Raw genomic sequence first — 25,064 nt, forward strand, 5'->3', positions numbered from 1 at the left:
CCCTCCTTCCTCGTTACCAAACCATCTTAGTATTCTGACACTAAGGTAAGAGAGACAAAATCACTCATCATGAAAATTTGTAATTACAAAACTTCACTGTTGCATTTCTGCTTTGTGACATTCTGAACATGGCATGTTAAAGTATATAGAAAACCTAGATCAGAACAGGTTAAATGTAATTCATAGTGATTTATTTTTTTTAATTCTTTCTAAATGAAAAAATATGTTTTTCAGTGATTATGACACTTCGGTATTACATAAAATATGCTTCAATGCCAAAATAAATAATAATGGAAAAAATAACCACAGTGGACATTCATAGTTGCGATTATAGGAATGTTATATATCAGGTGAGTAGCTGTGTCAGCATTCGTAGGCTGCAAAGGAAAAAGTAAAGGATTATTCCATGCTGAAAAGAGAAGAAAGGAAACATAACATGTTGGCCGTGGAGCCTTCTTCAGGTGTGAGAAAGACAGGGCAGTAAGCAAAGATAATTTTCTTTATCTTTGCTTACTGCAGTTTATCTTTGATGACAACATCAAAGACGTTAGGAAGTTTTACGGCTAACAGCTCCACATCAACTTCCTTTTATAACTAACCTCATCAGATCCCTCAACTCTCATCTCTTCCAATTTCTCACTTCAGAGAAGGATAAAAAACTCAATCATCCTCTACAGAGAAAAACCATCAACACCCCTACCACCTCCACCAATCCTAACCTCGTTTTTACTATACCCTCTGACCTTTCCCTTTCACCCCTTTGCATCCTCAGCTAACATATTTTAAAATTACAATAGACTGTATAGTATTTATGTTTAAAATTAAGGTAAATATGTCAAAATATCAAAATCCAACTGCACAGTGCTATCGTAATAATGCTTCTCAAGTTCTCAAACAAACCTGCATTGTATTTTTAAAATATTTCAGCAGAGAATTCAACTGGAGTATAAATAAAGATTCGACGATAATTTTTTTTGAGTGAATATGGTTTTCTGGGGAGTTGCAATGTTGGGCATTATTGGACATTTCCCGGTGACCCTGACACGTGTTAAACACTCGCATTTCCTGCAAATATTAAAATGGTTATGGTTTCGCTGAGAAATCCAATCGATTGAAGACATCGCAAAAGCACCCCATCCCTGGGTGGACTCGAGCCACCAACCTTTCGGTTAATAGCCAAACGCGCTAACCGATTGTGCCACAGAGAGTGGCTGGTGGGTTATTCTCTCGAATCACAAGTTTTCGGTTAAAAAAAAAATCTCTTGCCATTTATTTTGCCAGACGGTAATATTTCTTCTGCACTGATAACCAAGAATTGAATTTCATTTTTCGCAAGCTGTGTGAATTTAATCAAAAACAAGTTTTCCAGAAAGGAAATGAACACATGCATTTAACGAAATCAAGCCCTTTGTGATTGCCCGAAATGATACGTTCTGTACTACAAGATAGGAAGAAAGACACGGCTGGGATTTGAATCTCTGTTCTTTTGTTTGATAGAGAAGCGTTTTAACCAACTAGGGTATGGTGACAGGACGACCATCACCTTTTACAGCCGCTTGGACACACCACTCTGAGACATCCGCGTTCAGTAAGCGCTGAGCCTGCTCTCAGAGCAAATTACCTCTTTTACATAGCAGCCCCGACACTGAGAAACGAAGAGAACTGGCTTTTATCTGGCATTTTCATGTCCAATGCGTTTGACATCTCCCAGGGGCGACAGAGTTCTTTTGCGACACTATTTCTTCTTCTTTTTTATTTCTGTACGCTTTGATAAAAATCGAGAAATCGTGCAAGGGAAAAATGTCTTTTTTTCATAGAGAAAACGTGCACCAGGAAATGTTGTGTTGAGAAGAAATGATTTAACATGATACGTGACCTAATTTATCGGAGCAATTGCTCAACCAGCAACGTCTGGCGAGGTTGGAGAGTCTGGACCGGGGTAAAGTTAGCTCGAAGTTCGAAAACTATTTTGGCACGCCTGTAGCGCTTTCACGAAACCTCTTAGAATTGCGAGAATGCTTGTTTTGTGTATAAAATACATTGTGGATGCTTTCTCAGCCTTTACTTTTTCGTTTTTATGACATTTTTTTTACCAAGCACGAATATTCTTTTGTCCATATCTTCGCAATGGAAGCACAGAACGCCGTCAAACCAAATGCATTTTAAAGACCACAACTTGTGGATATTTCCACACCCTTTACATCAAACTATCAGTGAGCTAATTATCTTTTTTTAAACCTCCGGTTTTTCATCGATGCGTAATTACGCACGAACTGGAACCCGGGGGACCGCTGTGTGCACACGTTCACAAAGCGAGAAATACTGTTCAATACGGCTTCATGCGAAAAACCCGTATATGACCATAGGAAGCAGAACAGCGCGGTCTCCAATTACCCAGACTGTAAGCACGGGAATAAAGCTTTGTTTGATTTCTGAAACCCTTCCTTTACGTCCTGTTTTCATTCAGGTAAGGGTCAACTATATTCACAATACTACTGACAGCAGGAAGATAAAAATATTCTTTACTCAGCAGCTTATTAAAAACAGCTCCCATGATGTTCATACCGACTTTTTACACAGAACACTGACACAGCTTTGTGTTCTGAATCTCTTTTTCTCTTGCTTTTATTTAATGTGGCACAATGCACTGGGATAGGGGTATTCTGTTCACAAACCAATAGCATTTAAACCACAGCACCCACAATGCTGCAGGTAAGTGTTTTGCACACTAAGCAGGTAATCTGACTATTCCCAGCTTTGTTTTGGGTTATGGAACCTTTATTTTTTTATGATTTTCTGAAGATAACACTACAGGTAATACACTGGGATGGGTGGGTCGTCCTCATGGCTCAATAGCATTTCAAATACAACAGCCACACTGCTGAAACCAAGTGTTTTACACACCAGACAGGCCCCCGAACCTCATACAACCTTACTGTGGCTGTGGCCCCTTTCTTTATTTTGTAATGAGTTTCTGAAGATAACACTACAGGTAATACACTGGGACAGGTGGGTCGTCTTCATGGCTCAATAGCATTTCAATTACAGCACCCACACTACTGAAACCAAGTGTTTTACACACCAGACAGGCCCCCGAACCTCGTACAACCTTGCTGTGGCTGTGGCCCCTTTCTTTAATTTTTTATGATTTTCTGAAGATTACACTACAGGTAATACACTGGGACAGGTGGGTCATCTTCATGGCTCAATAGCATTTCAAATACAGCACCCACACTGCTGAAACCAGGTGTTTTACACACCAGACAGGCCCCCGAACCTCGTACAACCTTGCTGTGGCTGTGGCCCCTTTCTTTAATTTTTTATGATTTTCTGAAGATTACACTACAGGTAATACACTGGGACAGGTGGGTCGTCTTCATGGCTCAATAGCATTTCAAATACAGCACCCACACTGCTGAAACCAAGTGTTTTACACACCAGACAGGCCCCCGAACCTCATACAACATTACTGTGGCTGTGGCTCCTTTCTTTATTTTGTAATGAGTTTCTGAAGATAACACTACAGGTAATACACTGGGACAGGTGGGTCGTCTTCATGGCTCAATAGCATTTCAAATACAGCACCCACACTGCTGAAACCAAGTGTTTTACACACCAGACAGGCCCCCGAACCTCATACAACCTTACTGTGGCTGTGGCCCCTTTCTTTATTTTGTAATGAGTTTCTGAAGATAACACTACAGGTAATACACTGGGATAGGGGGGTGCTATTCATGAGTCAAAAGCTTCATCACAACATCTGAAAATTTTAGATTTTACATTCTTTTTATTTCCCATGTTTCGTTTAGTTTTTTCCTCTAATTTCACATTTTAAATAAGCTATATCTGTAATCACAATGAAGGTGTGGTATGCAGTCTTGATGATGTGCCGCACTGCACGTGTGAACAGGGGAATGAGCGAGCGAGCGGGGATAGGGCGCCTCCTGCGCTTAAAAGCTTGCAGCACCTGGTATTCCCAGGCGGTCTCCCATCCAAGTACTAACCAGGCCCATCCCTGTTTAGTTTCCGAGATCAGAGAAGATCAGGCGTGCTCAAGGGGGTGTGGCCGTAAGCGAGAGCAATGCTCGCTGGCACCCTTCTTATTGAGAGGACAGCTCCGTCACCTCTTTTACGACGCTGCTTTTTTTCCCTTGCGTTTTTCTCTTCTTCCCACGTTCTCTCTCTTCACTGCCTTCGTCCCCGCTCTATTTCACTTCAGCCCTTCACTCTTGCTTCCTTCCAATGAGGACGGAGCTGCGGGAGAAAGGGCGCTATAGAGGATCGCTGTGGAGAGCTGCTGCTGTGCTTTGACATCTGAGCTCTGTGGAAAACGATCTCAATACAATTCTGAAAAACGCGACTCCCCGAATGCCAGCCGAACCAGTCTCCACAGCCGAAGCGCTGTGTCTCTTTTCAGCTGGCAATAAACCTTTCCTCGATCCTTTGCGGACTTGTAAAACTGTTCCTGATCAGAATAAAAACCGCTCACGCTAATACACAAGCACCCGTGTCTCGCCAAAGCTGACAAATAAACAGACGGACAAGGTGCACTGCACTTGTGAACGGGGGAATGAGCGAGCGAGCGGGGATAGGGCGCCTCCTGCGCTTAAAAGCTTACAGCACCTGGTATTCCCAGGCGGTCTCCCATCCAAGTACTAACCAGGCCCAACCCTGCTTAGCTTCCAAGATCAGACGAGATTGGGCACTTTCAGGGTGGTGTGGCCACAAGCGAAAGCCATGGCGCCTAACTAGCTACTTGAAGCTATGTGTGGCTGGGGCTCTGTGTCCCCCGAGCGGGACTGAAGGATTGTTCGTGAGCAACTCTTTGGAAAGGAGCCTCTTTCCAAATCGCATTGCGTACCTGGATGTTGGCGAATGTGCTCCCTTGTGTTGGCTTGTCCCGCACTGGAGGAGAACAAACAAACTGCACGGAGGAGCACAAGGCAAGTCTTCACAAGACAAAAACGTCCAGTGCACAGCACTCTGAAAACATTTCTGGGCTGTCGCGTGTTTATTTCAGCACATAAAGCGCACCAGTCCAACACGTCGGCCGGGCTCGCGGTGCCTCCGCCCTGTTGTGGCCTTGCGGCGTCAGAGCAAGAGGCTCCTTCTCGCTGCCTTTCCGCTGTGTTGCAGAGCCCCGAGAGGGAACCTGGAGCGCACACTTTGTGGGGGGCGGGGAACCGCGTTCGCGCTCTGCCCCCGGTCTCTTGCGCGAGTACTAAATCTCACGGCGCCAGCCAGCGGCCAGGAGACAAATACAATATCGCGGGACAGGGGGGCCTCGTCATTGATTGTTACATATGAGACGGGGATTAGGAGGAGACCCCGACTCATTGGTAAAGGGGAACATTAACACCAGAGAGACACCCCCGGAGTCTCTTTTTGAGAGACGCCCTGGGATTTCTTAATGGCCAAGGAGGGTCGGGACCTCGGTTTTATGCCTCCCCCGAAGGACGGCGCCTGTTTGTGCAGCAGAGTGTCGCCATCAGGATGCTGGGGCATAAGAAAGCCACACAGACCGCAGGGTGAGCGCTCCCTACTGGTCCCAGTCACACCTCTTGCAGGAGCAGCAGCAACCTGAGCTTTTCCGGGGGGAATCTCCCATCCGGGTGCCGGCTAGGCTCACACCTGCTGGGCTGCCGTGGGTGAGCCCAGTCGAGAGTCGCAGGGTGAGATCTAGTCACCGGGGAGAAACGATACAAGCGAAGGATTACTCGGCTCCCAGCACTTGAAAAGACCGACAAATGACTCATTCCCGCCGGAGCTGAATGTACCTGAATTCCCCCGCCCCGCTGTGTTTGCTGTATTGTCTTTGAAGCCGGCCCCCGAGACGAGACGGGCTGTTCCTGTGCCCCAATTAACACTTTACAGGTGCCATTCCCCTGCATTGTGGCCATTGTCTGTGGTCACACGCGATAAGATAAGGTGGAGGAGAGCGGGGCATGCCCAGCGCCAGACATTCGAGGAGGTCTGCAGATGTGTAGGAAACGGCGCGCTCGTTTTCTCATTTTGCCCACCCTTTTGAGTGTTAGTGTGGCGTGTGAGTGTGCGAAAGAGTGGACCCAGCAGGAGGCGGTGGTGTGCGGGGTGAGGAGCAGGCCTAGGCTGCGCGCTTTGTGCTGTGGGTGCGGGCCGCTTGCAGGGGCTTGTACAGCTCATACTTACCTGGCAGGGGTGATACCTTGATCAGCCTGTAGGTGGAGTAGTTGGATTGTTTTCTTGTTTTGTGGAAGCAGTGTTTGTTTTTCAGTTTTCGAAATGGCAACCTTTGGATCCCGCAAGAATGCTGTGCGTTTTGAGCTTTTGGATGACCTCTTCATGGACCGTATGCAGTTCAGCAGAAAAGTGTTGCAGAAGGAACTTGGCTTTGAACCTCGGCACTTGGATTTCATCTTCGCTCTCCCAGGTCAGAAAGCATTTGAGGTTGTTTTTGCTACCTATTCTCTGTTTGAACAATGTGTGGATGTGTTTGAGGCAAAAAGAGGGAAAGTTCCTGCCCTTGAGAAGATCAACTTGCAGCCTCTGACACAGAGAGAGAGGAAAACGGTGCATGTTATTATGTTCTGGGAACTGGCAAAGACGGAGGACATTCACACCTGGCTTAACCAGTACTGCACCGTCCACCATGGAACTGAGGTTAGAGATGTTGACGGTATAAAAACAGGAGCAAGGAAATTCGAGGTTCGCTTGCTACCGGACAATGTAAATGGAGGCTTAAGGCACCTGCCCTCTACAATCCGGCTGGGCGCCTGCAATGGCTATGTTTTTTATGTGGGACAACCAAAGGTGTGTCGGCGCTGTGGTGCTGTGGGACACCTGGCATCATCCTGCACTGTGAAATGCTGCAAGACCTGTGGCAAACAGGAACATTTAGCCTCTGACTGTTCAATGCTGCCAAAGTGCAATTGATGTGGCTCGGAAGGACACGTTTTTAAGAACTGCCCTCACGGCTACACCAATAAACTCAAAATGAGAAAGGATGAACCAGTGCTTGTTTCAGCCAAACCGGCCCGAAAAGCCAAAGCAAACAAGTCAAACAAAGAACCCTTGTTGGACAAAGACTCTCAGCCTCCAGCCAGGATCAGTCCTGCTGTGGCTCCGGGGCCGGTGGAAGAGAAATCCACTATGCCCCCACAACCGCAGACTGCACCAGACAAGCACGAGGGTTTGAAAACCCCCGAGAACAGCGAGGACCCCTCCCCCACTCCTGCTCCTCAGAACGAGGGCCAGTGTGGGACCCCCCGGTGGAGCGGGTCCAGCGAGGATACCCAGGATTCAGCGGAGCTGCTTTTCTCGGACTCTGCAAGGGCTACAGATGTCCTCCTCTCCTCCATCCAGTCCATCACGGAGGATCTGCAGCAGCTGGTGGGTGAGGGGGAAGAGGAAACTGGTGCATCGGCTGCACCCCTTTCCCCTCAGTGCTCCCAGGAGCTGGACTTGAGGAAAAGGAAAAATGACTCTGTTTTCTCCCCGAGCAAGGAGGAAGGAGAGCATGGCGATGGGGACAGCTGGAACCCCTCCACCCCTCTCTCTACCCCATTCCTTGAAATGGACTCCGTGAACGCTTTTACTGCTGCCACCCTGATGAAGGCTCATTCAGAGGATGGCTGGCAGGAAATTGGTAAGAAGAAAAAGAAAAAGAAGAAGGGAACAGGTGAGACAGAAGAGAAATGTGTTTTGTAAAGACTGGTTCCACTTTCTTATGTAATATGGCTCTAAACATAATTTCTCTTAACACCAGAGGTATCAATGACAGAATTAAATGCCAGTCTGTCTTTGATTACCTCCAGCAGAGAGAGGGAGATGTGTTGATGTTGCAGGAGTGTGCTTTAGCCTATCAAGAGAGGTATAAAAGCTTTGAAGATAGGTGGGATAAAGGGCCATCTGTTTGGTCAGGGGACAATAACAACAGAGCCTCTGGCGTGGCCATTCTTTTCAAAGGATGGGCTTTCAAATTGAAAAGTATTCAGAGGGTCATAGATGGCAGGTTGCTGTGTGTGGATGTGGAATGGGGGACCGTTAACCTGCGGCTAATCAATGTGTATTGCCCTACTGATGTGGGAGGAAGGGTGGAGCTACTCAAGGCACTCTCCCCCCTATTGTTATGTAGCACAGACGTGATAGTGGGAGGGGATTTTAATTGTATCTTAGAGCACACAGATAGGCAGTCTAGCTCTCCGATAAAATTGGATTCCAGCTCACTGGCCCTGCAAAACTTAGTTCAAGACTTTAAACTCTCAGACACATATAGATGTATATATCCCACAACAGCAGGATATACATGGTCAGGGAGGAATAGCAGCTCCAGAATTGACTATTGCTTTGTCTCAGAGAGAGTGAAAGTTGTTGGGGTCACTCTTCAGCCTGTCTTCTTCTCAGATCATCAGGCTTTAGGGTGTAGAGTGGAACTCCAGGGCGGGACTGTCTTTGGCCCAGGCCTCTGGAAACTCCAGGAAACAGAGGCAGCTGCAGCATCTCTACACGATGCTGCACAGTGGCTTCGATGTGCTTGAAGATATCACCCTTTTAAAAAAGGACATCCGGAGCATAGCCGAAGAAAGCAGTCGAGGAATGCTGTTAAGAAGCAGAGTGCAGTTCTTGGAAGAAAATGAAAAGTGTACTCGCTTCTTTTTCAGGAAAGTGGTAGGCTCCAAGTCTGTCATGGAAAGTGTAGTTGATGAGGAGGGAAGAGAGAGTACAGAGCTGAGTGCTATCCTCTCCTGCATCGAGGCCTTCTTGTCACGGACGTCCAAAGGGACTAACCGTGGGGAGCAGGAGGGCAGAAAAAGACCCATATGCGTAGCGGCGAGACGGGAAAAAGGCCCGGGCTCATTAGTGCAAAGAGTTCAGGAATGCCGTATAGATACCTGTGCCCTCAGGGAGCGGACATGGGGCGCCCTGGTGCTAGGCGGGTCTCAGGACATCCGAACGTCAGTGCTGAGCGAGGACAGAGTGCAAGACCCGGAAATATATAACCCAAGGGAAAGAGAGGGACAGAAAGGACAGCAGACCAGAAACTAGGGACAGGACAGAGAAGGACCGCCCTCTGGCTGCAGAGGGCGTGACACTTCTACTCAAGACTGTACAGCTCTACAGAGGTAAAGGATGATGAAATTCATTTTTTTACCTCAAAGCTAGAAAACGTTTTGAGTGAAGAAGATAGGGAAGTACTTGAGGGGGATTTGACAGTAGAAGAGCTGAGAGGCTATGGAGAGCTTACAGAAGGGGAAAACTCCGGGTGCTGACAGGCTCCCTAAAGGGGCGTCTGCTTTTACTACTTGCACGAATGAAGGTAAAAAAAAGCCAATCGATGTGAACGAACGGCACTTTACAGAGGAGTACTGCTTGACTGGATGGTTGATGAACGACAGAGGCCACTCCGAGCTCTTCTCGGTTTTCTTCATTGACTTACTAAGGATCTTCTTCACATTCGCCCATGCAGGCGAAGCCAGTTACACCAAAGCAAACGCAGGAAAGTGCAATTCAAGCAGAGACCAGGAGGGACTTGTTTACACCGAGAGTGGTCGGACAATGGAACAATGCGCCCAGCCCTGTTGCTGGAGCCGATTCTTGATGAGATCTTGGGCTCACTAAGAAGCCCCCGCTGGATGCTAATCTTTCTGTTGTTCTTGCAGGTCCTGCGCTGCTTTTGAGCCGACAGAGCTCGTCCTGGTCTGTCGGAACAGCCCAATTGCAAATGATCTGCTCCGCGTACAGAAGGAACGTGCGTTTGGTACAAGAGTGCATGAAGGCACCGGAAATACATTGGGAACAGATGACCGGTCGCTCAATACCTCTGTGAAGTACAGGAGCGTGCAAAACGAGGCTGTTTCCACCCGGTCTCAAACCGGGAACATTTCACGGGTTAGGTGAACGTGATAGCCGCTACACTACGGAAACCTGCAGGGACCGCTGCTGGTGTCTCGCTTGCGTTTCGGGCTGAGAAAGGGACGCGTCACTTTAGGCAGGGTGCGCTGGAGAGAGGAACAAAGGGCACGATGAAACAAAATGCCGAAACCCGGGATCGAACCAGGGACCTTTAGACCTTCAGTCTAACGCTCTCCCAGCTGAGCTATTTTGCCAGTGCAGAGAGCACACAGCCACCTGCTCCAGCCTTCCTGTGTTGCGGCATGAGCGCACCAAGAGGAGCGGGAGAGTGTTGCAGGAACGTCACTCAGAAGGAAAGCAACCCAGGTGCGCCCTCTAAGCTCTGTCCAGCGCATCTTCCTCGCATGGACTCCTGCCGGCGACGGGCAGGAAACAATTAGCAAGAACAGAACGACACCCCATGGGTGTCTCATGACCACACCTTAGGTTGTGACACGTGCAGGTGTGAGGGGTTGCCGGGCCACTTTGGAGCAGAGCTTGGGCGGAGGGGGGGCGGGAAAGCAGACAAAGAGGTGACACCTCAAGGTCTGCACGATCACAGCTCTCCGCCGCCCCAGGCTTCCGCTCGATAAGCTACTGGACACACCCGCCCCTCCTCACACAGACCGTGGAAAAGCCCCCGAGTGGGAGGGCTCTCTCTTCCTCCCAGGAGCTCTTGGACACGACGCACAGACAGGGCGCGGCGAACTGCCGCCTGCAAACACGGCTCCAGGCAGGACTCCACTCCGCAGGAGCCGCAGAGCAGAGGAGATGAGGGCAGCTTAGCTCCTGTGCAGAGACCTGAGCTGTTGTTGCTGCGGACGCTGTCTTTTCTGTTCTCGGGGTAGGAGTGAATGTTGAGTTGCCCTTAGAAATGAAGCAGAGCACTTCAATGGCACGGGTGTGTGTGTGTGCGTGCGCCCTGGTGATTCTGGGAGACAGATCTATCCTGGGCTAAAAGAGAGGGGGCTTAGCCCTCTTCCATTTTCTAGTTCAGAGTTGTACAACCCATTTGTATCTGCTAAGCGGCGCAGTCGTCGTGCACAAAGAATGCTTTGAAAAGCGTCCAAAGCAAGTCATTCCGAGTTGGTCGTTTGTGTTTTCCGTTCAGACGCGAAATGCTGAAATGATCTCTCGGCTCCTCGGTTGTCATTTCTGATCCGTAAAGGAATCACAGCACGCGTCGCCATCCAGCATGCTGGGTCGGGACACGATGCCGGGGGTCAGAAAATGCGATGTCTTCCTCGTTAGTATAGTGGCAAGTATCCCCGCCTGTCACGCGGGAGACCGGGGTTCGATTCCCCGACGGGGAGTAGCTTTTCTTTCACCTCCTTAGAGAAAGGACTGCCTTTCACTTCTGTGTTTTCTTTCACAGCGTCGTGCACCTTTTCATTGCTCTCGCTTTCAGAGCCTCCGCACGGCACACGACTCGACATCAGGAAGCACATTGAAGTGAAAGCAGGGAGCGCTGAGACATGCACTGTGCAGATCCCACCACACTAAGAGGTGAGTGTGTCTGTTCGATGCACAAAGAACGCTTTGATAAGCGTCAAAGGCAAGTCATTCCGAGTTGGTCGTTTGTGTTTTCCGTTCAGACGCGAAATGCTGAAATGATCTCTCGGCTCCTCGGTTGTCATTTCTGCTCCGTAAAGGAATCACAGCACACATCGCCTTACAGCACGGTAGGTCGGGACACGATACCGGGGGTCGGAGAGAGCGATGTCTTCCTCGTTAGTATAGGACCTGTCACGCGGACCTGTCACCTGTCCCCACCTGTCACGCGGGAGACCGGGGTACATCAGGACGCGCATTGAAGTGAAACCAGGATGCGCTGTGACATGCACTGTGCAGATCCCGCCACACTAAGAGGTGAGTGGGTCTGTTCGATCACAGTGCTAGGCGAATCCCCAATCCCCTTTTGTGCGTGGCGACAAAAGAAGTCTGCTTCCGCCCAGTTTTGAACCGGGGACCTTTCGAGTGTGAGGCGAACGTGATAACCACTACACTACGGAAAGAGGTAAGAGGTGCCCAGCGGCCCAGCGCTGAGCTTCGTCAATGCGATTCAGCTGCTTCCAGTGCCTTTATTGGAGTGCGCTGATGGACCGTGCTCTCTCTCCAGAGACCAGCACGCCTGTCATGGACGGAGCAGTAAAGGCGGCACCACATTCTACAGCCCTCTCCACGCAATCGACGAAATCGGGCTACTGAAGTGGAGAAAATGGCCTCTCCAGAAAGTGCAAATATCATCTTGTATAAAACCTATTGCCGAAGGTCAGCCCTGTCTACCAGAGTAACCCTCCCACCTCCTGCAGTGATGATCAGCTCGTCTCACACGCGAGAAGTTTCGGCTGGAAACAAGCGCCCCCTCTTCTCACACGTTTTGCATGTTCGAGTAGTTTTAATGCGGCTCTTTCGTACACGGTGCTGATCTTTTGGAAAGCAGGATTCAAAACTGACACGTTCCCATGCCGGGAGTTGAACCCGGGCCACCTGGGTGAAAACCAGGAATCCTAACCGCTAGACCATATGGGAGCGCACAACCTCGTTGTTCCGGGCATCATGCAAGCAAACTACATAAATATGAGAAAACACGCAAGAGGTGTCACTCAGAGTGTCGAAGGGTCGATGTATACTGGGGCTCAGTTGAAATGCAACGTCAGGACTTTTCCGAATTATGTCACACGAAGAGAGCACAGCCTTTTCCGCCCTGCCACGTGTGTCTCGGTATCTTGCCGTGATCGTATAGTGCTCAGTACTTTGCATTGTGGCCGCAACAACCCCGGTTCGAGTCGGGGTCCCGGTAGAATAGGGGCGTCTGCTTTTACTACATGCACAAATGAAGCCAAAAAAAAGCCAATCGATGTGAACGAACGGCGCTTTACAGAGGAGTACTGCCTGACTGGATCGTTGATGAACGACAGAGGCCACTCCGACCTCTTCTCGGTTTTCTTCAATGACTTACTAAGGATCTTCTTCACATTCGCCCATGCAGGAGAAGCCAGTTACACCAAAGCAAACGCAGGAAAGTGCATTTCAAGCAGAGACCAGGAGGGACTTGTTTACACCGAGAGTGGGCGGAGAATGGAACAATGCACCCAGCCCTGTTGCTGGAGCCGATTCTTGATGAGATCTTGGGCTCACTAAGAGGCCCCCGCTGGATGCTAATCTTTCTGTTGTTCTTGCAGGTCCTGCGCTGCTTTTGAGCCGACAGAGCTCGTCCTGGTCTGTCAGCACAGCCCAATTGCAAATGATCGGCTCCACGTACAGAAGGAACGTGCGTTTGGTACAAGAGTGCATGAAGGCACCGGAAATACATTGGGAACAAATGACCAGTCGCTCAAGACCTCTGTGAAGTACAGGAGCGTGCAAAAAGAGGCTGTTCCCGTCCGGTTTCGAATCGGGGATTTTTCTGCGTGTAAGGCGAACGTGATAACCGCTGCACTACGGAAACGGTGAGAAAAGGGATCCCCCGGCAGTGAGTATTCAACCTTATTGCATTACTGCTCCCAACCAGTTGATATCAATTTAATTCCTAAGGGTTCTGTACTTGTTTTGAGTATCTCATGTAGAAGTTGTAAACAAGTTCAATTACGAAATGGTCTAAATGAATGATATACTGAACTTATGTCCTCTTGATATGTGTAACTCTTTGTAACTGAATGAATTTATATCTTTTGTATTCTGATAACCCATACGATAAGATCTGTTAGGTTTGCATGCATATTCTATATATTAACAAATGTATCCTCGTGTATTAGTACCTGTGTGTGCGTTGTTTGAGTTATGTCGCGTGGTTGGATTCTAAGACCATTAAAATAATCAATTTTGTGATTTACTGCCACAAAAATAATTGTCTCAGTAAATGCCCAAACCCCTACAGAACTGGTGCCTCGTGAGAGAACACTACAACAGTGTGTGATATCCTGTCCCAGCCTGTGGAGCAGACAGCGAGCCTGTCTCTAAATAATACTAATAATACAGTGTGTGATTCCCTGCCCCAGCCAGAGGAACAGACAGTGAGCCTGTCTCTCAATAATAATACAGTGTGTGATCTCCTGTCCCAGCCTGGGAAACAGTGAGTCAGCCTCTCAATAATTATAATACAGTGTGATCTACTGTCCCAGCTGAGGAACACACAGTGAGCCTGTATCTAAATAATAATAATACAGTGCGTGATCTCCTGTACTAGCCTGAGGAACAGACAGCGAGCCTGTCTCTCAATAATGATAACCTAGTGTGGAATGTCCTGTCCCAGTCTGAAGAACAAACAGTGAGCATGTCCCTCAGTAATAATAGAACAGTGTGTGATCTCCAGTCCCAGCAGGAGGAACAGACAGTGAGTCTGTATCTCAATAATAATAATACAGTGTGTGATCTCCTGTCCAAGCCTGGGGAACACTGAGGCTGTCTCTCAATACTAATAATACAGTGTGTGATCTCCTGTCTCAGCCTGGGGAACACTGAGCCTGTCTCTCAATACTAATTATACAGTGTGTCATTTCCTGCCCCAGTCAGAGGAACAGACAGTGAGCCCGTCTCTCAATAATAATAATACAGTGTGTGATCTCCTTTCCCAACCTGAGGAACAGACAGGAGTAAGCCAGTCTCTCAATAATAATAAAGCAGATTATGATCTGCTGTCCCAGCCTTAGGAACAGTCAGGAAAGAGCAGGTCTCTCTATAATAATAATACAGTTTGTGATCTCCTGTCCCAGCCTGAGGAACAGTGAGCCTGTCTCTCAATAATAATAATACAGTATGTGACCAACTGTCCCAGACTGAGGAAAAGACAGTGAGTCTGTCTTTTAATAATAATAATAATAATAATAATAATAATAATAATAATAATAATAATAATAATAATAATAATAATAATAATACAGTGTGAGTTCCTGTCTCAGCTTGTGGAACATACAGTGAGCCTGTCTCTCTATAATAATAATATAATGTATGACCTCCTGTCCCAGCCTGGGGAATATACAGTGAGCCTGTCTCACTATAATAATAATACAGTGTCTGATCTCCTGTCCCAGCCTGAGGAACAATAAGCCTGTCAAACAATAATAATACAGTATGTGATGTCCTGTCTCCACCTGAGGAACAGAGAGTAAGCCTGTCTCTCAATAATAATAATTCAGTGTGGGATCTCCTGTCCCAGTCTGATGAACAGACAGTGAGCCTGTCTCAAAATAATAATAATACAGTGTGGGATCTCCTGTCCCAGCCTGGGGAACAGTGTGCCAGACTCTCAATAATATTAATAATAATAATACAATGTGATCTACTGTCCCAGATTGAGGAACAGACAGTGAGCCTGTCTCAATAATAATATAGTGTGTGACCATCTGTCCCAGACAGAGGAAAAGACAGTGAGTCTGTCTCTAAATAATTATAATAATACAGTGTGGGATCTCCTGTCCCAGCCTGGGGAACAGACAGTGAGTTTGTCTCTCAATAATAATACAGTGTTATCTCCTGTCCCAGCCTGGGGAACAGATAGTGAGCCTGTCTCTCAATAATAATAATACAGTGTGTGACCATCTGTCCCAGACAGAGGAAAAGACAGTGAGTCTGTCTCTAAATAATTATAATAATACAGTGTGGGATCTCCTGTCCCAGCCTGGGGAACAGACAGTGAGTTTGTCTCTCAATAATAATACAGTGTTATCTCCTGTCCCAGCCTGGGGAACAGATAGTGAGCCTGTCTCTCAATAATAATAATACAGTGTGTGATCTCCTGTCCCAGACTGAGGAACAGACAGTGAGACTGTCTCTCAATAATTATAATAATACTGTGTGAGCTCCTGACCCAGCCTGGGGAACATACAGTGAGCCTGTCTCTCTATAATAATAATTCAGTGTGGGATCTCCTGTCCAACTCTGAGGAACAGACAGTGAGCCTGTCTCTAAATAATAATAATACAGTGTGTGATCCTCTGTCCCAGCCTGAGGAACAGACAGTGAGCTTGTCTCTCAATAATAATAATACAGTGTGTGATCTCCTGTCCCAGCCTGAGGAACAGTGAGCCTGTCAATCAATAATGATACAGTATGTGATGTCCTGTCTCAGCTTGAGGAACAGAGAGTAAGCCTGTCTCTCAATAATAATAATACAGTGTGGGATCTCCTGTCCCAGCCTGAGGTACAGACAGTGAGCCTGTCTCTCAATAATAATATAGTGTGTGACCACCTTCTGTGGTCTGTTTCAAATCCGCCCGTGATGAAACACCGAGGAGAAATGAAGAGCCCCAGTCGCGCTAGAAAATCACCCGGGAAAGAGACTTTCAATGTAGGAAAAAAAAGTCGTTAGTAACAGACATAATATGTTTGTTTTGTTTTTTTAATCGCTGCGATGTGTGACTAAGCTCATACGACTAAGAGTCGCCCCCTTTGTCTAGATCTGGTAACCTGCTCGTCGCTGGTGGGCCAGATCGTGTCCCCCGTCACTACACTGGGGCATTAAGACCCTCACAGACAGCAGGGTGAGTGCCCCCTGCTGGCCCCACTGAGAGGTCGAATCCCACCTCCTCCGCTCTCTGCGAAAAGCAGTATCTTCAGGCCCTGACATCCCACCCCTGCCACTCTCTGCGTAAATAAGTGTCGTATGGCCCTGACATCACACCCCCACCACTCTCTGCGGAAAGCACTGTCGTATAGCCCTGACACCCAACCCTCCACTCTTTGAATAAAGCAGTGTCGTCAGGCCCTGACATCCCACCCCCGCCACTCTCTACGTAAAGTAGTATCGTCAGGGCCTGACAGCCCACTCCCGCCACTCTCTGTGTAAAGTAGTGTCATATGGCCCTGACACCAATCCCTCCACTCTCTGCATAAAGCAGTGTCTTATGGCCCTGAAGCCCTCCCCTCCACTCTCTACATAAAGCAGTGTTGTCAAGCCCTGATATCCCTCCCCCGCCACTCTCTGTGAAAAGCACTGTCGTATGGCCCTGACATCACACCCCCACCACTCTCTGCGTAAAGCACTGCCGTATAACCCTGACACCCACCCCTAAACACTCTGCGTTAAGCTGTGTTGTCAGGGCCTGATATCCCACCCCCGCCACTCTCTGTGTAAAGCAGTGTCATATGGCCCTGACATCACACCCCCACCACTCTCTGTGTAAAGCACTGTCGTATGGCCTTGACACCCACCTCTCCACTCTCTGTGTAAAGCAGTGTCATCTAGCCCTGACATCCCACCCCCTCCACTCTCTGAATAAAGAAGTGTCGTATGGCCCTGACACCCACACCTCCATTCTCTGCATAAAGCGGTATCGTCAGGCCCTGACATCCCACCCCTCCACTCTCTGCGTAATGCGGTATCGTCAGGCCTTGACATCCAACCCCCGCCACTCTCTGCGTAAAGCAGACATGTTACAGACATTTACAACAAAGACATATTATAAAATATTGACATATACTGTAGGCGGCTGGAGCATTATTGGGAGACAGACTCACTGTTCCTCAGGCTGTGACAGGAGATCACATACTGGGCTCCCAGATCAACTGAGTTCCCTCCTCCCTCTCCCAGTAGGATTGGGACCCGTTGTGATTCTGGCAGGTGTGGGAACTCTGGGATTAGATTTCTGAATTTCGGGAAGAATGTTTCTCTAATCCCAGAGTATCTGTCACAGTGCAGTAGGAAGTGCACCTCTGTCTCTATTTCTCCCCCTGGCAGTGGGAGCACAGCCTGTCCCCTCTGGGCAGCCAGGTCTGCCTGTGTCGCCCAGTTTCTATGGCCAGGTTGTGGTCACTGAGCCTGTACTTCGTCAGGGTCTGTTTCTGTTTGTTATTTTTAATTTTGGTCAAATATTCAGCTAGTGTGTATTGTCTGTTTAAGGTTCTGTAGCATTCCAGTTTATGTTGTGTTTGTGTGTGTGTGTCCCAGTGTGTGAGATATTGCTGTTTAATCTGTGCTGTGATGTGGTTGAGTCTGGGTTGTGGTGCTCTAGCAGTGCTGTCCTGAGGCTGGTTAGTGTCAGTGTCACTCACTGCGAGTGTGATTTCAGCAGAGTCTCTGTACTCTTGGGACACTTGACTCACCTGTCTCTCTCTTTCTCTTCCTGTGCTGTCCCTCTCCTGCCCCCTCTCTCCCTCCTCAGACTCCAGCTGGAGGAGGTCCAATCACCACCTCCTGTGAGACAGAAGAAAAATAAGGAGGGTAATGCTCTGATCCTCTCTTTACTCCTGTCCAGTGTCCAGTCAGTGTCCAGTCAGTGTATCTGTATGAACCCCCCTCTCTCTCAGTGCAGTGTTCATGTACTGGAGTGTCCAGTCAGTGTGTCTGTATGAACCCCTCTCTCTCTCAGTGCAGTGTTCATGTACTGGAGTGTCCAGTCATGTGTCTGTATGAACCCCTCTCTCTCTCTCTCAATGCAGTGTTCATGTCCTGGAGTGTCCAGTCCGACTCTTAACGTGACTCTCCTGTCTCTGCTGCAGAATCGCTGGTGCGTCTTTTTAAACTCCCTGAGCTGCGTGTCGGTGGAGACAGATGATCAGGACGAGCCGATGGAGGCGGCGGAGACCGTGGGTCAGGAGAGGAAGAGCGAGGGAGAGGAGGAGCAGGCTGCCAGGAAGGACAAGAAGAGGAAGAGGAGGTGCAGGTGAGCAGACAGGGGGGCGCCGCCCGGTCGTGTCTGTGATTCAAGGAGGAGTCTCCTCTTGCTGTTTGATGTCATGGTGACGTCTGAGTCTGTGTCCCTCACACCTGCAATAACAATATTCTTTCCAGGTTCCTTTCCTGGTTCTGTGCCAGCTAAGATCTGGACTGGACTAGACTGGACTGGACTGGAGCTGAGGGACGCCAGACTGGACTGCACTGAAGCTGAGGGGCCCCAGACTGGACTGGACAGGTGCTGAGGGACACCAGACTGGACTGGACTGGAGCCTAGGGACACCAGACTGGACTGGACCGGAGCTGAGAGACACCAGACTGGACTGCACCGGAGCTGAGAGACACCAGACTGGACTGGACTGGAGCTGAGGGGCCCCAGACTGGACTGGACTGGAGCTGAGGGACCCCAGACTGTGCTGGACCGAAGCTGAGGGACCCCAGTCTGGACTGAAGCTGAGGGACCCCAGACTGTGCTGGACCGAAGCTGAGGGACCCCAGTCTGTGCTGGGCCGAAGCTGAGGGACACCAGACTGTGCTGGACCGAAGCTGAGGGACCCCAGTCTGGACTGAAGCTGAGGGACCCCAGTCTGTGCTGGACCGAAGCTGAGGGACCCCAGTCTGGACTGCACTGGAGCTGAGGGACACCAGGTTAGACTGGAGCTGAGGGGCCCCAGACTGGACTGGACTGAAGCTGAGGGGCCCCATTCTGGACTGGACTGAAGCTGAGGGACCCCAGACCCCAGTCTGGACTGAAGCTTGTAATTTTTGTTCTTTTGTTAAGCATCAATAAAATTTTTTTTTAAAAAATCTGTTCAACTTTTGGTTTTTTCCCTCCCCCCCCCCCCCAAAGTTGCTGCTGGGAGAGGTGTGAGTGGGGCCAGCAGGGGGCGCTCTCACCCTGTGGTCTGTGTGGGTCCTGATGCCCCAGTATAGTGACGGGGGACACTGGACTGTAAACAGGCGCCGTCCTTCGGATGAGACGTAAAACCGAGGTCCTGACTCTCTGTGCTCGTTAACAATCCTGGGGTGTTTCTGGAGAAGAGTAGGGGTGTTACCCCAGTGTCCTGGCCTGATTCCCCCCCTGGTCTTGACCCATCATGGCCTCCTTATCACCCCCCTCTCTGAACTGGCTCCATCCCTCTGCTCTCCTCCCCACTGAGAGCTGGTGTGTGCTGAGCGGACTGGAGCATCATCCAGGTAGGGGCTGCACACTGGGGGGGCTGGAGGGGATCCCCCTGACCTGGGAGGAGCTCTGAGTGGAGAGTCCAGACTTATTAATTATTATTATTATTCGTGCTGCACTGGTCTTCAGTCCTGGCAGTGAGAGGGGGACTCTGTGATCAGTACAGATACTTATGACTGTCTAATAATACACGATACAAATGGAAAACAGGGTAGCGCTGTAGTCCCTTCGAAACGTTTTGAACTGCCAGAAGAAGTTTTCACAACCCGGACTCGTGAAGGTACAGGTCTTCTCCCTTCGTCCGGAGTAAGGTGAGAGGTCACCCCCTCGGGGCGCAGTATCCCCGATGCACCCCCCCACCACCACCCAAAACGACACACACTTCTGTGACGATTGGGAGACCCCGGTTCGACCAGCCCATGCAGTGGAGGAAACGACCCGCTGGAGAGAACACGCAGACTCCACACAGAAGGGTCACCTCGGCATTTATTCCAACAGCAAAACAACACCAGAGAGAAACGGTCTCCGAAAGATAAGCGCACACCGGGAAAAACACGACGGGGTCATTACAAATGGGAATAGGAGTTCTTTTTTTCTTTTCCGGACGTCAGTTGTATAGTGTCCTGGTGATTTCTCCCGTTTCGAACGGAGTTTAATGTTGCGTTTCTACTTTATTAGAGAGAGGCACTGAACTTTGGGGAACGTGACATCCACCCAGTATTACTAGTAGGTTGATAAATATAAATGTTCTTTTTCCCCCCGTATGATACCTCGCGAAATATAACGATGGCCAACTCCTTAAGTCAAAATTTAAACCCTTCTCATGCTACAAGACAGTCCGTCAACATCGCCGCGGCCCGAAGCGCGACCTTCGGTATGACGTTGGCGGAAAAGGGGGTAGGGTAAGTACGTCACAGCCGGGGGAAGCCCCTATCACGTGAGAGGGGTGCGGCGGGCGATGAGCCCCCGGGGGCGAAGAGAAGTTGATTTGCGTGGGGTGTGGAAACACTACACAACCGGGCAAGCGAGCCGTTTTTTTTTGTTTTGTTTTTTCCAGAACATCAGAACAACCGCAGAGATGACCATCGATCCACCTCCAGACGTTTCCTTTTTTGTCCTCTTTGGCCTCCAAAATAAAAAAAAAACTGGGATCCATCGCCAAATTAAAACGTCAAGCACTTTTCGGGCTTTCGTGCTGTCCATGATGAAACCGTCATGGTTGTGTAAGCATACGTTACGTCACAGACCGGCGGCGCTCGGACGTGAGGAGTGTCGTTACGTTTTTGAAATGGCACGTCAGACAAGATCTCTGACAAGATCTCTGAAAAACCCAAACCTGTAAGATTCAATTTCAATTCAGTTTTTTTTATATAGCACCTTTCACAACAAGAATGCCCCAAGGCCCCGAACAAAGGAGTTGTTCCACACCCCCACCACCCTCTGTGTACAGTAGAGCCCCCTGTACTGACTGGAGGAGCTCACCCAGCTGTGTCTGGAGAGAAGCCGGGGTATCGGCTTCAACCACAGGGCTGGGCGGCTTGTTCCCCACCCCCTTCTGTGTACAGAAGAGCCTCCTGTCCTGACTCCAGTAGGAAATGTCACCTGGAGGCAACACACCGGCTTCTTTTAACAGATCACCTCGGGAATCGGGAACAACGGAGCTGTGTGCGGCCGTCTGTACGGAGGGGTTCAGCGCGGGGGGGCTCCGGGCTCGGGTCTGGACCCGGGGGGGGGGGGGGGGACTGTCTGTGTGGAGTCTGCATGTTCTCCCTGTGTTCTCCAGGTCCAAAGACAGGCTTTTGGGCTAATTGGCTTCTGAGAAAACTGGCCCAGGTGTGTGTGTGTCCTGTGATGGAGTGCTGTCCTGTCCAGGGTGTGTGAGTGAGTGTGTGTTTGTCATGTGATGGACTGGTTCCTGTCCAGGGTGTGTGAGTGTGTGTGTCTGAGTGTCCTGTGAGGGACTGGTGTCCTATCTAGGGTGTGTGTATGTCCTGTGATGGACTGGTGTCCTGTCCAGGGTGTGTGAGTGAGTGTGTGTGTGTCCTGTGATGGACTGGTGTCCTGTCCAGGGTGTGTGAGTGTGTGTGTCTGTGTGTCCTGTGATGGACAGATGGTACCAAGCCTGGACACCCATGAGACACTGGCTTCCTCAGAAGACTCTCACGGAGGGCACACTGTCCCTAACCCGGGTCCAGAAGAAACTACAGTGATCTATAATTCCTGCGCCTCGGAAGGGTTTATGACGTCTATGTCCGGTGCCCGCGCCCGTGGACTGGCGGTTTGGCGTCGCGCTCCGCAGCTCGAGCTTCGGTGCGAGGCAGGGCGGGAGGGAGTCGATGTGGCCTCGGCGCCATCTTTGCTGGTGAGTCAATTGTGACCGTTGCGGTACAATAAACCATCAATAAACCTTTTCCCACCCCGTCCAGTATTTCTGTCGCGGCCCACGTCCCTTACAATCGACAAACTATAAAAAAAACAGTAGCCCTTCGCAACATTACACGCCATTTTTTTTATTTTAAACGTCCGCTAGATACGCAGGTGGCTCGATACCTGTCTTATCCTCTCCGGCGTCTTTATACCGGCAAGTGAATTTTATTTGGGGTCCCTCAGAATTGTGACAGAAATGTCAGTGAACCACAATAAAAAACGAAATTTTTTTTTTAAAGGCGGTGAATGGATTTTCTGAGTAACCGTGTAGCGACTAACGTAAGGAAAAAAAAGTTGTCTTTCCCTACGAAGACGTTTTGGTACAGGACTTTCTTTAAATATCAGTTGTGCATAGCGTTTTACAAAAAGTTGATGATGATCTTGGAGATAATTGCAAAGGAAAATTGAGATAACTACCAAAACATTACGTGTGAAACGACAGGACAGAACTTTGAACCCACAAAGAAACAAAGGTATGAAATATTGCCTCGTCATGGGGGGTTGATAATTGTAGTAAGTGTTCCTAATTTTCGTAAAGAAATGTATATTATGGGAGTCACACGTGAGATTTAGTGTATATACGTTTCATATTGTGCATATATACGGGGTTAAAAAGTGGAATGAGTATGATTATAAACTCGTGTGTCCTATAATCAGATAATTTTTGAACAAGCTTTGATTAGACAGGTGAAAAACAACATCAGATCCTTTTTTTAATATATTCTCACGTCTGAATATCAGCTTCTCCCCTCTGGCCAACATTTCAGGGCTCCCAGGTGTAGATCCCAAATTGAAACAAATATTAATTTGTTACCCAGTTAAACAGTTAATAGAAGTGAGTGACCAGGGTAAATAAAGGTTGGTCAGTGTAAACTGTTTATTCTGGACCAGACTTCGTCATGTGTGATATGTCGTGACTTCTTATATTAAGTTTTATCTTTATATTTAGTTCTACATGTGTAATAGATGCGATGTGTGTCCATAAAAAGGTTTCTCCAGGGGAAAATCAAGTTGGTTTTAAAACCGTGTTTCCTTTTTAGGGTACGTTTGCATTCCAAGTGTGGGGTTTTTGCCTTTTTATCATATTTTGGATGTGAATCCGTGGTATTTTTGCTGAGACAAGTTGCCTTTCTTATACGCGGAGGGATCTGCTCGTGAGATGTCCGCTTGGTCCATTTCTGAGCTCAGTATAAGGTGTAGAAAGCATGACTGTCATCATAACCCGCCTCTCACCCAGGTGTGGAATAATGTTGTGACTATTGCTTCAGCAATAACACGCTGATTGCATGTTTCTAGATGGGTATAACAGAGATCTCAACTACTGAGGGGCCTTATTAATAAAGTCTCCACAGCCGAAGCGCTGTGTCTCTTTTCAGCTGGCGATAAACCTTTCCTCGATCCTTTGCGGACTTGTAAAACTGTTCCTGATCAGAATAAAAAACGCTCACGCTAATACACAAGCACCCGTGTCTCGCCAAAGCTGACAAATAAACAGACGGACAAGCCGCACTGCACGTGTGAACAGGGGAATGAGCGAGCGAGCGGGGATAGGGCGCCTCCTGCGCTTAAAAGCTTACAGCACCTGGTATTCCCAGGCAGTCTCCCATCCAAGTACTAACCAGGCCCATCCCTGTTTAGCTTCTGAGATCAGACGAGATCAGGCGTGTTCAAGGGGGTGTGGCCGTAAGCGAGAGCAAGGCTCACTGGCACCCTTCTTATTGAGAGGACAGCTCCGTCACCTCTTTTACGACGCTGCTTTTTTTCTCTTGCGTTTTTCTCTTCTTCCCACGTTCTCTCTCTTCACTGCCTTCGTCCCCGCTCTATTTCACTTCAGCCTTTCACTCTTGCTTCCTTCCAATGAGGACGGAGCTGCGGGAGAAAGGGCGCTATAGAGGATCGCTGTGGAGAGCTGCTGCTGTGCTTTGACATCTGAGCTCTGTGGAAAACGATCTCAATACAATTCTGAAAAACACCGGGGTAGAGTTAGCTTGAAGTTCGAAAACGATTTTGGCACGCCTGTAGCGCTTTCACGAAATCTCTTAGAGTTACAATAACACTTGCTTTGTGTATAAAATACATTGTGGATGATTTCTCAGCCTTTACTTTTTCGTTTTTATGACATTTTTTTGACCAAGCACGAATATTCTTTTGTCCATATTTCCGCAATGGAAGCACAGAACGCCTTCAAACCAAAAGCATTTTAAAGACCACGACTTGTGGATATTTCCACAGCCTTTACATCAAACTATCAGTGAGCTAATTATCTTTTTTTAAACCTCCGGTTTGTCATCGATGCGTAATTACGCACGAACTGGAACCCGGGGGACCGCTGTGTGCACACGTTCACAAAGCGAGAAATACTGTTCAATACGGCTTTGTGCGAAAAACCCGTATATGACCATAGGAAGCAGAACAGCGCAGTCTCCCATTACCCAGACTGTAAGCACGGGAATAAAGCTTTGTTTGATTTCTGAAACCCTTCCTTTACATCCTGTTTTCATTCAGGTAAGGGTCAACTATATTCACAGTACTACTGACAGCAGGAAGATTAAAATATTCTTTTCTCAGCAGCTTATTAAAAACAGCTCCCATGATGTTCAAACCGACGTTTTACACAGAACACTGACACAGCTTTGTGTTCTGAATCTCTTTTTCTCGTGCTTTTATTTAATGTGGCACAATGCACTGGGATAGGGGTATTCTGTTCACAAACCAATAGCATTTAAACCACAGCACCCACAATGCTGCAAGTGTTTTGCACACTAAGCAGGTCCTCTGACTTTTCCCAGCTTTGTTTTGGGTTGTGGAACCTTTCTTTATATTTTTTAGGATTTTCTGAAGATAACACTACAGGTAATACACTGGGATAGGTGGGTCATCTTCATGGCTCAATAGCATTTCAAGTACAGCACCCACACTGCTGAAACCAAGTGTTTTACACACCAGACAGGCCCCCTAACTTTATATAAC

The 25,064-nt window shown here is 48.5% G+C and overlaps 5 non-coding genes and 1 pseudogene across 5 annotated transcripts; 1 reads left to right on the forward strand and 5 right to left on the reverse strand.

Annotated features, from left to right (window-relative positions):
• Positions 1-3,955: 3,955 nt before the first annotated feature.
• Positions 3,956-4,074, reverse strand: LOC138218800 (5S ribosomal RNA; annotated as a pseudogene).
• Positions 4,075-4,611: 537 nt separating this feature from the next.
• Positions 4,612-4,730, reverse strand: LOC138216624 (5S ribosomal RNA). The gene has a single exon (XR_011180336.1). It is a non-coding gene; the product is annotated as a 5S ribosomal RNA (ribosomal RNA).
• A 5,282-nt stretch (positions 4,731-10,012) lies between these two features.
• On the reverse strand, positions 10,013-10,085 carry trnaf-gaa (transfer RNA phenylalanine (anticodon GAA)). The gene has a single exon. It is a non-coding gene; the product is annotated as a tRNA-Phe (tRNA).
• A 1,026-nt stretch (positions 10,086-11,111) lies between these two features.
• On the forward strand, positions 11,112-11,183 carry trnad-guc (transfer RNA aspartic acid (anticodon GUC)). The gene has a single exon. It is a non-coding gene; the product is annotated as a tRNA-Asp (tRNA).
• Positions 11,184-12,330: 1,147 nt separating this feature from the next.
• On the reverse strand, positions 12,331-12,402 carry trnae-uuc (transfer RNA glutamic acid (anticodon UUC)). The gene has a single exon. It is a non-coding gene; the product is annotated as a tRNA-Glu (tRNA).
• Positions 12,403-23,664: 11,262 nt separating this feature from the next.
• On the reverse strand, positions 23,665-23,783 carry LOC138217778 (5S ribosomal RNA). Its single transcript, XR_011181439.1, has one exon. It is a non-coding gene; the product is annotated as a 5S ribosomal RNA (ribosomal RNA).
• Positions 23,784-25,064: the final 1,281 nt, after the last annotated feature.

This window comes from Lepisosteus oculatus, chromosome 14, assembly GCF_040954835.1.
Source record: "Lepisosteus oculatus isolate fLepOcu1 chromosome 14, fLepOcu1.hap2, whole genome shotgun sequence".
NCBI classification, from domain to species: domain Eukaryota; kingdom Metazoa; phylum Chordata; class Actinopteri; order Semionotiformes; family Lepisosteidae; genus Lepisosteus; species Lepisosteus oculatus.